The sequence below is a fragment of the Schistocerca piceifrons genome, chromosome 1 (assembly GCF_021461385.2).
Source record: "Schistocerca piceifrons isolate TAMUIC-IGC-003096 chromosome 1, iqSchPice1.1, whole genome shotgun sequence".
NCBI classification, from domain to species: Eukaryota; Metazoa; Arthropoda; class Insecta; order Orthoptera; family Acrididae; genus Schistocerca; species Schistocerca piceifrons.
This window is the reverse complement of record NC_060138.1, coordinates 818642282-818657552: the sequence shown is the minus strand read 5'-3', so window position 1 is coordinate 818657552 and position 15271 is coordinate 818642282. Positions and strand designations below refer to the sequence as shown.

Below are 15271 nucleotides of genomic sequence, written 5' to 3'. Positions count from 1 at the left end.
CCCCCACCCACCCCTCCCCACAACCACCGGGGACGTCAGTCCCCACTTCTCAACTGGAGAAGCGTAAGTCGTCTTTGGCTCCGCTCGCCCGGAAGGGATCCCTTGGGTCATTCCCTTCCCAGGTTTCTACCAGTTGCAAAGCTGACACCTACCAGTGGCTAAGCAACCACAGGTAGCTGGCCGTAGGGCTTCATGGTCCTCCTCAGTCCCGGAGACTGAATCAGTGAAGCCCTCCCAGCCGGACAAACCTAAGGAGCAGCAAGGGAAACCTAAAAAGAAAAATACCCCCAAGAACCAAGGCAGTGCGGTGGTACCCACACCACCATTACCTACAAGCTCTGTGTCTGAGTATATGAGATGGAGATTCTGGCATCTGCTGAGGACATAGATCTCGTTGGGCCTCAGACACAATGCATGTCGATCGTACAGGTACTCATCTGGTGGCAGCAGGTGACCCTGAGGTGTAGACTGCCTCATTGAGTGTTTCATACCTTCCCAATCTTACGATCATGTAATCCTTCAGTGGAATTGCGGCAGTTTTTTCCACCACTTGGCTCAGCTACAGCAACTGCTAAGCTTTACAACTGCTCTTTCTGCATTGCTCTCCAGGAAATCTGGTTGCCGGCAATGCAGACCCTGCCCTCCGCGGCTATAAGGGATATTACAGGAACCATAGCGACTATAATAGAGTGTCAGGTGTAGATTGCGTCTATGTCCTGAACTCAGTATCTAGTGAAGCTGTGCCCCTTCAAACCCCTCTTGAAACTGTGGCTGTCAGGATGAGGTCGATGCAGGAAATAACTGTCTGCAATGTATAGCTTCCTCCAGATGGTGCAGTACCCCTGAACGTATTGGCCATACTGATTGATCGACTCCCTAAACCTTTCCTACTTTTGGGAGATTTTAATGCTCATAACCCCTTGTGAGGTGTCACCATGCTTACTGGCCGAGGCAGGGAAGTCCAAAATTTATTGTCACAACTTGACCGCTTCCTCTTCAATACAGGTGCCCCCACTCATTTCCAGGTGCCCCCACTCATTTCAGTGTGGCATATGGCAAATATTCGGCCAGTGATCTCTCAGTTTGCAGTCCTGGCCTTCTGCCATCTATTCACTGGAGAGCACATGAAGACCTGTGTGGAAGTAACCACTTCCCCATCTTCCTTTCACTCCCTCTGCGTCATGCCCATGGACGCCTACCCAGATGGGCTATAAACAAGGCAGACTGGGAAGCCTTCACCTCTGCTGTCACCATTGATATTGTCATTGAGCAGGTGACTACAACGATTGTTTCTGCAGCGGAAAATGCGATCCCTCATTCTTTAGCGTGCTCGTGACGAAAGACACTCCTTGGTGGTCGCTGGAAGTCGCTGAGGCAATTAGAGCATCGGTGAGCTCTACAGTGACATAAGTGGCACCTTTCCCTAGAGCATCTAATGACCCCAACAGGTGTCCCTGGCATTAACATAAATGGCGTGTTATCTACCAACACAAATGCGATTGCCGAGGACTATGCTTGAACCTCTGTGTCGGAGGACTACCCCTCAGCCTTTCGCACCCTCAAATGGCAGATGGAAATGGATGTCATTTACAGAGTGGGTGCTCCTCAGCACCCTTGCACATTCTCCCCACGCAGCTCCTGGGCCAGATCGGATCCACAGTCAGATGATTAAACACCTCTCATCTGACTGCAAGTGACATCTCCTAGTCATCTTCAACCTGACCTGGAGCGATGGTATCTTTCCATTACAATGGCAGGAGAGCCCCTGGTCAAAACCTACTTGATGTGGATAGCTACTGGCCCAACAGTCTAGCTAACTTTCTTTGTAAGCTGCTGGAACATATGGTGTGTTGGTGGTTGGGTTGGGTCCTGAAGCCATGTGGCCTACTGGCTCCATGTCAGTGCGGCTTCCGCCGGGGTCGCTTTACCACTGATAATTCGTTGCTGTATTTTTTGACTTACGTGAAGCATACGACACGACCTGGCGACATCATATCCTTGCCACATTGTATGAGTGGGGTCTCTGGTGCTGCTCCCGATTTTTATCCAGAACTTCCTGTCTCTCCGTACTTTGTGTGTCAAGTCAGTAGCTCCCATAGTGCTGCCCCCCCGCCTCCCCGTATTCAGGCGAATGGTGTTCCGCAAGGCTCCGTATTGAGTGTCTCTTTAGTTTTAGTGGCTATTAACAATCTAGCAGCAGCTGTAGGGCCGTCGGTCTCACCTTCTCTGTATGCCGATGACTTCTGCAATTTGTACTGTTCCTCTAGTACTGGTGTTGCTGAGCGGCACATACAGGGAGCCATTCACAAGGGCAGGCATGGGCTCTAGCCCATGGCTTCCAGTTTTATGCTGCGAAGTTGTGTGTCATGCACTCCTGTCAGCATTACACCGTTCATCCAGAACCAGAACTTAACATTAATGATGATCCTCTCACTGTAGTGGAAGTGCTGGCAGCACCTCAATGCCCTCTGCTGCCTGATCAACACCAACTGGGGTGCAGATTGCTCTTCGCTGCTACAGAGCCCTTGTTCAATCCTGCCTTGACTGTGGGAGTCTGGTTAACTTTTCAGCGGTGCCCTCAGCGTTGTACGTTTACTCGACCCAGTGCACCACTGTGGTGTTCAGCTAGCAACGGGAGCTTTTAGAATGAGTCCGGTGACGAGTGTGTTGGTGGAGGCCGGAGTTCCTCCATTGAATGTTTGGCGTGCACAACTGCTTGCCAGTTACATTGCATACATTCGTAGTTCTCTTGTGCATCCAAATTACTGTCTCCTTTCCCCAACCACGGCAGTTCATCTCCCACATAGGCAGCCCAGGTCAGGGCTTTCGATTGCGGTTTGTGTCCATTCCCTTCTGTCTGAACTGGAGTCATTCCTGTTACCACCTCTCCTCGAGGTCCATTCATGTGCACCTCCATGGTGTAGACCTAGGCCGCAGATTCTTCTGGAACGTTCACATGACCCTAAGGATTCCGTTAACCCTGCGTCACTCCGCTATCATTTCCTCTCGATTCTTGATAAGTACTGAGGCCATGAAATGGTTTACACCGTCATTCAGCGGTGTTTGTGTAGTGGGGTCACGTCAGAATCCCAGGCAACAAACTTGCCGAAAGGCTGGCCAAAGAGGCTATGCAGAAACCACTTCTGGAGATGGGCAGCTCCAAAACTGACCTGCGGTCTGTCTTACGCCACAGTTTCTTTTGGCTTTGGGAGACGGAATGGCGTAACAATATGCACAACAAAGTGAAGATTATGAATGTGGAATCAGTTGACCTCTGCCGGCTCCGCATAGGCCTAGGCTTGTAACTTTCCCGGCACCCTACCTTTGCTCTTGGTTGACAGTGCCTCAGCAGTAGCTTTAGTTTTACGTTTTATTCGTGAGGGTGGGTTTTATCATTTGGCCTAAGTCTTAGCGCATGTCCTTTGTCCCTCTATGTCCACCCAAGTGCTTTTAGGGTGGAGGTTTTAATGTGTTGAAGATTGGCTGGTTTCTCCTTTTTATTCTCATGGTTCCCAGCCATTGTAATCTGCTCTACTGCCGCCCTGTCCCTCTCCTGCTGCTCCATCCCTCTCACGCCAGCGCTCGCTCCCTCCCCATACCCTTCTCTTCTGAAACATCTCGCTGCCACCTCTCTCCACCTCTTGCTTCCTACCCTCATCTTGCTCCCCTCCCCGCACCCATCCCCTCCCCTCACCCCTCCCCTCCCCTCACCCCTTCCCTCCCCTCACCCCTCCCCTCACCCCTCCCCTCCCCTCACCCATCCCATACCCTCACCCCTCCCCTCACCCCTCCCCTCCCCTCACCAATCCCATACCATCACCCCTCCCCTCCCCTCACCCATCCCATACCCTCACCCCTCCCCTCCCCTCACACCTCCCCTCCCCTCCACTCACACCTCCCCTCCAACCTCACAACCCACAAACCCTCCCCCCCACCCACCCACCCCTACCCCCAGCCCTCTGACGCACCCACCCCTCCCCCAGCCATCCCACCCACCCACCCCTCCCCCAGTCCCCTCCCCTCACCCTCACAACGCACCACCTCACCCCCAGTCCCCTCCCCTCACCCCTCACAACCCACTACCTTGCCCCCCATCCTCCCACCCACCCACCCACCCCTCCCCCATCCTCTCCCCTCTCCCACCAACCATTTCCATCCCCTCTCCCCTCCCCTCTCCCCTCCCAACTCCCCACCCTCCCTTCACCACCATACCCTCCCCGCTCCCCTACTCTACCCTTCCTCCTCCCCTCCCTTCTCCACTCCACTCCCCTCACCCCTCCCCTCCCCTCCCCTGCCCTCCTCTACCTTCGTCCCTCCCCGCCCCTCCCCTCGCCCCTCCCCTCACCTCTTCCCCTACCCTTGCTCCTCACCTTCCCCCTTCCAGCCCTTACCCCTCCCCCTCCCTTACCCCTCCCCTCCCTTACCCCTCCCCTCCCTTACCCCTCCCCTCCCTTACCCCTCCCCTCCCTTACTCCTCCCCTCCCTTACCCCTCCCCTCCCTTACCCCTCCTCTCCCTTACCCCTCCCTTCCCTTACACCTCCCCTCCCTTACCCCTCCCATCCCCTACCCCTCCCATCCCCTACCCTTCCCATCCCTTACCCCTCCCCACCCTTCGCCCTCCCCACCCTTCGCCCTCCCCACCCTTCGCCCCTTCTCTCCCCCACCCCCAACCTCCCCCACCCCCCCTAACATCCCCTCGCCCCTTCGCTCCCCACGCCCCTACCCCCCCTCGCCGCGCCTCGCCCCTTTGCTCCCCTCGCCCCTACCCACCCTCTCCTCCCCTCGCCCCACCCCTCCAAACCGACCCCCTCGCCCCTCCCGTCGCACCTCCCCACCACTCGCCCCTCCCCTCTACTCGCACCCCACCTCCCCTCGCCCGCCACCTCCCGTCGCCACCCACGTCCCCTCGCCACCCACATCCCCTCGCCACCCACGTCCCCTCGCCACCCACCTCCCCTCGCCACCCACCTCCCCTCGCCACCCACCTCCCCTCGCCCCCCACCTCCCCTCGCCCCCCACCTCCCCTCGCCCCCCCACCTCCCCTCGCCCCCCAGCTCCCCTCGACCACCACCTCCCCTCGCACCCAACCCATCCCCTCGCCTCTACCCCCCTCCTCGCACCCAAGCACTCCCCTCGCCCCCTCCCCTCACCTCGCACCCAACCCCTTCCCTCACCCCTTCCTCCCACCCAACCCCTCCCCTCGCCCCTTCCTCCCACCCAACCCCTCCACTCGCCCCTTCCCCTCTCCTCGCACCCAACCCCTCCCCTCGCCCAGTCTCCTCCCCTCGCCCCTTCCTCTACCCGCTCGCCTTCTCCTCCCCTCCCGCTTCCCCACCCCTCGCACTTCCCCTCCCCTCCCGCTTCCCCTCCCCTCCCGCTTCCCCTCCCCTCCCGCTTCCCCTCCCCTCCCGCTTCCCCTCCCCTCCCGCTTCCCCTCCCCTCCCGCTTCCCCTCCCCTCCTGCTTCCCTACCCTACACACTACCCCCCCCGGTGCCCCTCCCCTCCCGCTACCCTCCCCACACCCCTCCCCTCGCCCTTCCCCTCCCCTCGCCCTTCCCCTCTCCTTCCTCTCCCATCTCTCCTTCCCCTTCCCATTCCCCTCCCCCTCCCACTTCCCCTCCCATCGCACTCTCCCCTCTCCTTCCCCACCCCATTCCCCTTCCCCTCCCTCGCCCTTCCCCTCCCCTCCACCCTTCCACTCTCCTCCACTCTTCCCCTCCCCCTTCCCCACCGCTCGTCCCTTCCCCTCGCCCCTTCTCCTCCCCTCGCCCCTTCTCCTCCCCTCACCTTCCCCCTCCCCCGCCCTTCACCACTCTTTCCCCCTCCCCCGCCCTTCACCACTCTTTCCCCCTCCCCCGCCCTTCACCACTCTTTCCCCCTCCCCCGCCCTTCACCACTCTTTCCCCCTCCCCCGCCCTTCACCACTCTTTCCCCCTCCCCCGCCCTTCACCACTCCTTCCCCATCCCCCGCCCTCACTTCGCCTTCCCCCTCCTCCACCTTTCACCTCGCCTTCCCCCTCCCCAGCCATTCACCTCGCTTTCCCCCTGCCCTTCACTTCGCTCTCCCCCTCCCCAACCCTTACCCTCCCCCAACCCCTTCCCCCTGCCCTTACCATCTCCCCACCCTCTCCCCCCGCCCTTACGTTCGCCCCATCCCCTACCCCCACCCTTACCTTGCCCCACCCCTTCCCCTCCACGCCCTTACCCTCCATGCTCTTACCCTCACCCCACCCCTTCCGCCTCCATGCTCTTACCCTCGCCCCACCCCTTCCCCCATGCCTTCCCCCTCCATGCTCTTACCCTCGCCCCACCCCTTCCGCCTCCATGCTCTTACCCTCGCCCCACCCCTTCCGCCTCCATGCTCTTACCCTCGCCCCACCCCTTCCGCCTCCATGCTCTTACCCTCGCCCCACCCCTTCTACTCCCCCTTCCCCTCCCCACCCTTATCCTCGCCCCACCCCTTCCCCCTCCCCACCCTTATCCTCGCCCCACCCCTTCCCCCTCCCCACCCTTATCCTCGCCCCTCTCCTTCCCCCTCCCCACCCTTATCCTCACCCCACCCCTTCCCCCTCCCCACCCTTATCCTCACCCCACCCCTTCCCCCTCCCCACCCTTACCCTCACCCCACCCCTTTCACCTCCCCACCCTTACCCTCATCCCACCCCTTCCCCCTCCCCACCCTTCATCTCACCTTCACCCTGCCCGTCACGTCGCCTTCCCCCTCCCACGCCCTTCCCTTCGCCCCACCCCACCCCTCGTCCCACATCACCCTCGCCACTCCCCTCTCCTCGCCATCTACCCCTCCCCCTCGCCCTTCCCCTCTTCCCCCTCGACTCTACCCTCGCCCCTCCCACGCCCATACCCTCTTCCCCTCGCCCTTCCCTTCCCTTCCCCTCGCCCTTCCCTTCCCCTCGCCCTTCCCTTCCCCTCTCCCTTCCCCTCGCCCTTCCCTTCCCCTCTCCCTTCCCCTCTCCCCCTCGCCCTTCCCTTCCCCTCTCCCCCTCGCCCTTCCCTTCCCCTCTCCCCCTCGCCCTTCCCTTCCCCTCTCCCCCTCGCCCTTCCCTTCCCCTCTCCCCCTCGCCCTTCCCTTCCCCTCTCCCCCTCTCCCTTCCCCTCTCCCCCTCTCCCTTCCCCTCTCCCCCTCTCCCTTCCCCTCCCCTCTTTCGCCCCTCTCCTCTCCCTTCCCCTCTCCTCTTTCGCCCCTCCCCTCCCCTCTCCCTTCCCCTCTCCTCTTTCGCCCCTCCCCTCGCCCTTCCCCTCTCCCCGTCGCCCCTCCCCTCGCCCTTCCCCTCTCCCCGTCGCCCCTCCCCTCACCCTTCCCCTCTCCCCGTCGCCCCTCCCCTCGCCTTCCTCGTTCCTCTCTGCTGCCGCTGCCCCTGGCCCTCTGTCACAACCCCCGCCCTCTCTGCCACTGCCTCCACCTTTCGTGCAGAGTTTGAATCCTTAGTTTATAACAACAAAGTAGTCCTAACTGTTTATTGATTACATGTATATGCGAGTACTCATAGTTTCTTAATTTAGTAGTTTTTGTCACTATGCGTTATCCATGTAAATTAAATGTCTTCTGTAATTTAATGTAGCAGTTCATTAAATTGTTCCACTGGTTTGCAAAAGTTTGCTGAATTTTGGTTTAAGACATGAAAAAGTCAAAAAGTAAATCTCTTAGAATTGGATGATCTTGAAATGGCCTCTTTTGGTTTAAAGTGATGGGAGAGAAAAATGACACACATCCTCCCCCTTTTTCATGGTTAAGTAAGTAACAAAATCTGTTTGGGTCAAACTGTGCTCTCTTGTTCATTTCTCTACTTGAAATTGTGGAATATTGATGGGTAAAATTAGACAAGTATATGCCCAATGAGGTTGTGATTAAGAATTTAAGAAGTTGCTATGCAACTAGATAGATCATAACCACAGATAATGTAGCCAGTTTTGTAGCAGCAGTTTATTGTAAGTTGGAGGAACAACTAAGCGTTTAAAGTAATTGGAAAAAGGTGCTGGTAATACTTGAATTCATGAAAGTCACTGGAGAGATTCACATAACTGTAGGTTTGTATTGCTGACAGGAGTATAATCTGGAATTAGAGAATAGTTCAATTTATCTGTATTACCTTAGATGTTGTTGAGGTCTGCAAAAGCCTTAAGAAATTCTCAAAACTGAATATATAGCTATGCTTCAGTTACTATAATGGGAACAAATAAAGTTATTGAAGTTAAAAAATTGTAAAATATGGAATACTTTTTTATGCCTATCGGTACCTTTTTGGAGACCTGAAATCTGCTCTAGAAGAATCAACTTCGATAGTGCATCTTTTGAACTCAGCTAGCATTTGAATAAAATCCCTTTGGATATTAAGCTGTCTCATAATAAAACACTAAAACCAACTATGAAACAGATGTTTTTACTGTCTTTCCAACATAAATGTTCATGATAAAGTCGCCCTGAAGAGATGCAGTGGAAGATTGTTGAAACATCAGTTTTGGCGTTGTCTTTAATGTTTCGTAATGATAAGCCTAGTACTCAAAAGGATTTTATTCAAAGAACATTAATCATGAAAGCCTATACATTTTCATCTGTTTGCACTGTTCATCCATGAAGTTAATGTAAACTCTTATGCTGTTATTTTAAGATATCTGACCGTGGCCCTAATGGGTGGCTATTAGAGACTTCAGCCATGATCACACAGAAAAACTAAACTGGAACCTAATTGCACTTGGTGTAACTGTAATCATTTGCAACAGACTTAACAATAAGAATTGGTCACGTTCTTGTGAAACAAAAGGTGACATCTTTTCTTAATTTGTTTATCATCAAACAATGGAAAACATGCGTAATTGTATCACAGTCACTGTTTTGAAGATATTGACCAATTGTGAAGTTTCGGCGATTCGAGATTATTATTCAGTGAATTGTTTCCTTCAGTGCACTTTATAATTCTCTTTATGTATTTTTGGCTTGCAACTCTTGCATTACATGTTCATTCAACTGAGTCTGCCCCACTACTGTATTCATGGGCTTGCTACTAACTCACATTGTAGTTGCGACATAACAATGGCCTGTCTACCAGAAAAGTGAGGAAACTAAAAAGTTGTAGAAGCTGAGGCTCGCCAGCTAACACTTGCAGATTGGTAGTTTGCGGGCAAGGATGTCAGTCATGGTATTGTTATAACTGGAAGGCTTTAAGTATTGGCAACCATGATGTTGTTATATTCCTACATGTGCAGAAGCTATTCTGTATAGTTCAGCAGCTTGCAAAGGGAACAAAATGTGAGTCTATTGAGTATTGGGCAAACGTTGTATTTGCATGTTAGACCAGTTTTATCACTGGATCAAATACTTTCTAGCACCTAGAATTCAGCATGAAACATCCTGGTAGATTACGATTTGTGTGCAGGGTTGGGACTGGCAGAAGTATGAGTGTGAAGCCTGCTTGTGCATTGTTTGTCCAGGTTAACTCAGTGGGGAGAGTATTGCCTAAAAAATATAAGTGATTTTATTTTATTATTATTAATTTTTTTATTTTTTTTAAGCTCTTGTCCCGGTTATACACACGATTTAAATCTGCCATGAAGTTTCAAAACATTGTACACTCTTCTGCAGGGTAGAAGATTCATTCTGTAATTCAGTATGGCATATTTTAACAGGGATGATTTATCAGATAACAGATGTGTGTGTGCCCACAATATTAACAGTTTTACTTGGTATTATGTGTTGCGAAATAGAGTTCCTGTAGCGGGTCAGCAGCCTTTTCAGTAGTGGAGAGAGGCAACTGCTGAACTGTAGATTGATCTGGCCTTGTAATATTAAACCATAATGCCTTTGCCATGTTAATATCCCAAAGGCCAAAAGCAAGGGAAAATATAGACATTATATTTCCCAAGCACATGTAGGTCTACTGTACGGTTTAATATTGATGGTTTCCTCTTGGATAAAATATTCTGCAGATAAAATAGTTCACCATAAAGATCTCTGGGTGGGTGACATCTCAGGAGAAAGTTCTCAGGAAAAACAAAACTGTAACTCTATGGATCATTGTCTACTGCAGGCTCGTCCAAACTGCACCCCTGGGGTGCCAGTGCCCGCGATCGCCCGCGGCCAGCGCCCCGGGCGAATTCGTATGTTGTCCCAGTGGCCGAGCCATATCGCTTAGCTGGCCGTGTGGACCGCCCGACTGCCAGCCGCACCTCGCAATGCCTCTGTACGCGCGCTTCGTTAAGGACGACAGACCACCACGCCAGCAGCATTCAAAAGCGACACAAAGCCATTAGTCAACAGACGTAAGGCTACAGTGGATTGAGATGGGTGGTAAACAGCAGCAGACAAAAAGAAAGAGGAGTGGCACGTCTGCACTATTTAAACCAGAGTGCGAAATTAATTTCCTTTGTACTGCTGTCGAAAATCATGCCAAATGTTTAGTATGTCATCGAAACCTCACGTATTTAAAAAAGTACTCGATTGAACGGCATTTTAATACCTGTCACAAATATCAGTTCGAAAATTTGTTGCGAGAGGAACGCCAGTCAACACTTGAAGAAGTGAAAGAAAATTTCAAGCAGCATTACAGTGAAGTAAGCGTTTCCTATCGTATGACTCTTTATTATTTATTATATTTTACAATCTGATACGTCACTTAGCAATGTGCCAGTTATCGAATATCAGATTTCAGCAACAAGGAACATTTCTTTTTGGTTAATTTTTATAATTGGGCTGCATTAAATCGCATCCACAGACATAAGAAAAAGTTTCATGTGCGTCAATTTTTGCCACTTTCTGAAAACCCATCACAAACGCTCTCTCGGCCAGCAAAGTGTCATTAATAGCCATTCTTTGTTTTTGTATATTTGTGGGAATCTCATCAAGGACTGCCTGGTCGACTCGGCGGCTTGTATCTGTCCTGCAGACCTCACGAAAAAATTTGAAGAAATAGCTTACCGAGTCGAAGATGTGGCCTTAGATATGGAACAGCAATTAATGGAGAGAGCGGCAAACTTCATTTCATTTTCTATCGCTCTTGACGAGTCGTTGACTTTGCGGACATATCTCAGCTTGTTATATTCATTCGAGGTGTGTCAGAAGAATTTCTCGACCTTATACCATTAAAAGACACAACCACGGATTTGGATATTTTTCTAGCCGTGGAAAACGTGTTAGAGTCAGTGGGTTTAAAATGGTAACATCTGATCAGTGAAACAACGGATGGAGCCCCTGCGCTACGAGGGATACGCACTGGATTCCTGGGTTACGTCAGGTCAAAAATGGCTGAAGTCGGACGTTCCTTATTCGCGGCAGTCCATTGTCTGATGCACCAGGAGACACTGTGTGTGAAGATTGTCAACATAAAAAATGTTATGGACACAGTTCTTCGAACGGTTAATTATCTTTGATCGCATGGACTCACACATTGCCAATTTAAAGAATTTCTGGCTGATATCGAAGCGGAATACCCGGACATCCCCTACCACACCGAAGTACGATGGCTGAGCACAGGAAAGGTGCTTCATCGGTTTTTCTCCTTGAGGGGTGAAATAAATACCTTTTTGGAAATGAAAGGACGTCCAGAAGAATTACTTCGTGATCCTAAGTGGGTGGCAAATATTGCATTTTTGAGTGACCTTACTGGCCATTTAAATACTTTGTGGGAAAAACAGTTGCGCGAGAAGAATTGTGGACACTTTCTGCACTAGATAGTGTTAAAGAAGATGTGGATTTTTTCAGATTATGTTCAAATCATTTGCGATTTACAAGAACAGTTTGAAAACAGATTTTTGGAGATAAGTGAGCTTCAACCGGCCTTAGATATATTTATTCGCCCGTTTTCCCTTCGGGCAGAGGACGTCTCACAAGTGTTCCAACTAGAGCTGATTGACCTGCAGTGCGATATCCGCCTGATGGACCACTTTATTATGTGTAAAACTTTGGATGACTTTTACAGCTGTCTTCCACGAGAGAAATATCCAGTTTTGCACAAGCACGTGGCCATAGTTCTCTCAATGTTTGGTTCCACGTATATTTGTGAGCGCTTTTTCTATCTTTTAAAACTTGCTAAAACTAAGAACAGTTCTAAAAATTTGACTAGCAGTCTCTCGGAATATTGTACCAAACCTAGACCAAATCGATTCCTCGAAAAAGAAATACATGTAAAATGTTAAGAATTAAAGAGCTTTATAACCTTAATTCTATTTTAATAAGTTTTCAAACTTGGTCAGTTAAAATTATTACGTACAAAACAGCAAACTAGAGATCTGATTTCTAAACTCTGAAAAGGGATACAAAAAGCTGTAGCACGAAGTATAACAAAAAATATTTACTTGTAACTACTAACCGTAAGAATGAGACTCTATATCCCTTACATAAAATTATTTCTAAAATAGAAAAATTTGTTTATGTTTGATCTGACCGCGGGACAGTCCAGTGCACACCAGTGCTGTTCGCTCTCACTCCTTCCACAGCGCTCTCTCTCTCTCTCTCTCTCTCTCTCTCTCTCTCTCTCTCTCTCGCTCGCTCGCTCGCTCGCTCCTATGCCGACACTAGAGACACACGGTTGCTGATGGGGCACAATTCTTGGATGAGCCTGGTCTACTGTATTAGATTCCTTAATTGGATTAGTAAATTAATCAATTTAAAAAGAGAAATAGTTAGGATGAAGTTTGATTTAGTGCTAGTTTCTGAAGTTTTCTGGCAGGAAGAATAGTACTTCTGCTGAGGTTAGTAGAAGGACATCAAAACAAAATAAAATAGAAGTGATACAGGAGTAGTTCTAACAACAAATCAGAATGTGGGGGGGGGGCTAATATGTACAGCACAGTAAACACATTATCATAGTAAAAATAGACACAATCTTTAACATGATACACACCACAGTAGTAAAAGTTCATATGCCTGCTATCTCTGCAGTTGTAGAATTTAAAAGAATGTGTGATGACGTAAAAGAAATTGTTCGGATTGTTAATGGAATTAAAGAATCATAAAGGGTCTGAGCATTATATATAATCCATCTAAAACCTTATGTGGTTTGCAGGTCTCTTTCACTTATATAAGGTTTCAAAACCAAATTTAAAACTGAACCATTTCCAGGGGCAGATTTGAATGCTGTCTATAATTTATTGTTTATAAACTGCAGATTAAAACTGAAGAAATTGCAGAAAGATGTGAATTAAGGGATGGGACATGGATAAGTTCAAAGTGGATGTTCACTAAACAATGACAACATCCATATTGAAAACATGCAATGACTAAGACCTTTCCTGTGCCAGCAAACGCGCTACTGAACACTTTATGAACTTTCACACTGAGATAACAGCTTTGCTGTTCCTGAATACAGACTTCCATAATACTGCCAGACCAACTTTGCCCCAGATGGCTTAAAATTCACCACCTGCATCCCACCAGGATTGCCTCCCAACTCCCTCCTTCATTTTGCAAGCTGCTCCACATCATTCGTTTCTTGTGGAGGCGATTCAGCCAAGTAGCTTTCAGAGTAGAAAGTAGGCACTCCAGTTGGCCATTTTCTGCTAGCACTCATAGTAATACTGTAAAGTATTTCTGCATGCTGCCACTTTCAGTAGCTTACTCCCAAAAGGTACTAGGAAACCTAGCCATCCTGTGGGAAACAGCTGTCTTTGTAAACCACCTGGTCAGGCCAGGTGACCACCTGTTAGCTGGTTTGTACAGAGACCAAACACTTTACCACCGGCGTGACAATTCCCGTCCCCTGGACGCCAGGAAACAGATGCTGTCACTCGCAGTAGTGACCAGTCCACACTGATGGTCACAGCCCGGAAATAATTCGTTACAGAAGGACATGAAAAGAAAGCAGAGATTGAGGAGGGATTGAGGAAGTGTTGTAACCTGTTCTTGCAGTGCTGGAAAGCAAGTGTGAATTTGGAAGAAAATTTGAAAGTTACACGGTTTTGTAGATGCTGGAAAGCGTGTTGAGAGGTGTTGGTTAAGAAATTTAATTTATGATATTATTTGCTGATTTTGCAGCCTTGAACGCGTTTTTTTCTTTTTATTTTTTTAAACCATAGAAGGATGTATTTTCCAACTTGTGTTCCATTTTGTTATAATACTCTGTTTTGAATGGTAACTGCTGTTAACAAATCTTGTGTAATAACAGTGTACTCCATTATATTATTTTATTTAATAACACTTGACAGTTGTATTTCATTTATTTCCACCAACATTATAGATGTTACCTGTGAAGTCATGTCATTTTAGCCATTAGTTGTGTAGTGTTACTATATGTTTCCAAAGAGTTTTGAAGATTAAGTATTACATGGTATAATATTCATATACCTGTGAAGAACTGTGTTTAAGCCCAGTTGTTTAAGCCCAGTATATGAGCGTCACTCCAATAGAAATGCACACTAATTTTGTAAAAATCCAGTTTTGATTCTGCATGTGTGAAAGTTTTACTATGTGTAGATACATCCTTCCCGCTTGTTTTCAAACTTAGTTCAACCTGTTCCTGTGAATGGTGCCGTCACAGCATGTCTTCAAGATGGCTGCTACACTTGATGTTCATCAGAAGCAATGTACTGTCATAGAATTCCTGTGCTGTGAAAACGAGACAGTGGGAAACATCCATAAGAGGCTGAAAAAGGTGTATGGAGATGCTGCTGTCGATTGCACTACAGTTAGTCGGTGGGCAAGCAGGTTACATGATGAAAGCGGGCACGGCAATATCGAGGATTATCCTCGCAGCGGCAGGCCTCGTACTGCAGGCACTCCAGACAATGTGCAGAGAATTAACAAATTGGTGACTGCTGACAGACACATCACAGTAAATGAATTGTCACGCTATGTTGGGATAGGGGAAGGAAGTGTTTGCAGAATACTGAAAGTGTTGGCGTTAAAAAGGTTTGTGCCAGATGGGTTACCAGGATGTTGACAGTGGCTCACAAAGAAACAAGAAAAACAGTATGCAGCGAACTTTTGGAACAGTATGAGAATGGTGGAGATGAATTTCTTGGAAGAATTGTGACAGGTGATGAAACATGGCTCCATCATGTTTCACTAGAAATGAAGAGGCATCATACAAATTCACCCAAGGAAAAAAAATTCAAATCCACACCTTCTGGTGGAAAAGTTACGGCTACGGTGTTTTTCGATTCCGAAGGACTCTTGCTTGTGGACATCATGCCAAGTGGAACTACCATAAATTCTGATGCATATGTGAAGACACTGAAGAAACTTCAAGCTTGATTGAGTCGTGTTCGGCCACGTTGGCAAAAGCAGGATGTTTTGCTGTTGCAGTGCACGGCCACTTGTC

The 15271-nt window shown here is 49.5% G+C and overlaps 1 protein-coding gene across 2 annotated transcripts in view; it reads left to right on the top strand.

Annotated features, from left to right (window-relative positions):
- The window catches only part of LOC124714218 (protein argonaute-2), a 216240-nt gene that overhangs the window by 124126 nt on the left and 76843 nt on the right, over nucleotides 1-15271 (top strand). The gene's annotated exons all lie outside the window — the stretch shown is intronic.